This window comes from Echinops telfairi, unplaced genomic scaffold, assembly GCF_000313985.2.
Source record: "Echinops telfairi isolate 266 unplaced genomic scaffold, ASM31398v2 ScPeMD7_21;HRSCAF=78, whole genome shotgun sequence".
NCBI classification, from domain to species: Eukaryota; Metazoa; Chordata; class Mammalia; order Afrosoricida; family Tenrecidae; genus Echinops; species Echinops telfairi.
The window spans coordinates 3,294,122-3,295,399 of NW_022103918.1; positions in this window are offsets into that span (position 1 = coordinate 3,294,122).

Sequence of the window (1,278 nt, forward strand, 5' to 3'; positions counted from 1 at the left end):
AGAGTGCTCCTTAAAGTTAAGGATGGTGAGACTTTGTCTCACATACTTTGGATGGGTTGCCAGGTGAGACCCGGCCCTGGATGGAGAAGGCCTTCATGCCTGGTCAGCAAAAGAGAAGCGCTTTGACAAGATGAACCGACACAGTGGCTGTATTGATAGGCTCACACAATTGTCAACATGGCGCAGGACCAGGCTGTGGTTTGCTCTGTTATACAAAGGGTCTCTATGAGTGGGAACCAACTGAATGGCACCTAACAAAAACAATGAATGCATAGTGATATCACATTGCTTTAATTTGCGATTTTTCAAATGCCATACACTGTGAAACATCTTTTAATGTGCTTTTGTTTTGTTTTTCTTTCTGCGATCTGTACATCTTTGCTGGATATCTTTTCATATTTTTGGCCCATTTTGTAATTGAGGTTCTTTTACTGTTGAATTTTAAGGATTTCTTGTATATTTTGAATACAAGCTAAAGTCCCTTAGCTGCTATGTATTTTGAAAATTGTTCTACCTGACTGTGGCTACAATTTTCATTTCCTAACCAGTCATTAACCGAGCAACTGTTTTTTGTTTTAATGAAGTTCAACTTAATTTTTGTTTTTGTAGATTGTACTTTTGGTATTCTATCTAAAACTTATTGCTAACCCAAGGTAACTTAAATTATATTCTAGATATTTTATGGTTTTGAATTGTATATTTACTTTTATGATAAAATTTTACTTAATTGTTGTGAAAGGGAGAAGTGTCTCAATTATTATTAATTTTGGCATGTGAATAGCTGCTTGTTCTAGCATGATTTTGAAACTACCCTTTCTCAATTGGATTGCCTTGGTTCAAAATCAGTTGGCTTGATTTTTGTGTGGGTGTGCACATATTTCTGAGCTCTGTATCATATTTCACTGATTTATTTGTCTGAAACTTTTCCAATACAATGATCTTTCACTAGTTTATAAAATGTGTTAAAATTGGGTTATGTCAGTCTTCTGGATATAGTTTTCAATATCATGTTGGCTGATTTTTCTATATAAACATTAGTGTCAGTTTTTAAGTAGTCACAAAGAAACTTGCTTGGTTTTGATTGAGATTGCACTGCATTTACAGAATAATTTGAGAAGTCATATTTTGACATATTTCTTCTTTTGTTGTAGAGATTCAGTTGTCCAAGTACCATGTGTTAAAGAATGTATTTGGCTTCCTTGTAAAAATTCAATTTACCATAGATGTATGAGCTTATTTCTGAACTCTTCCATGATTATCCATTTCCCAGTACCACAC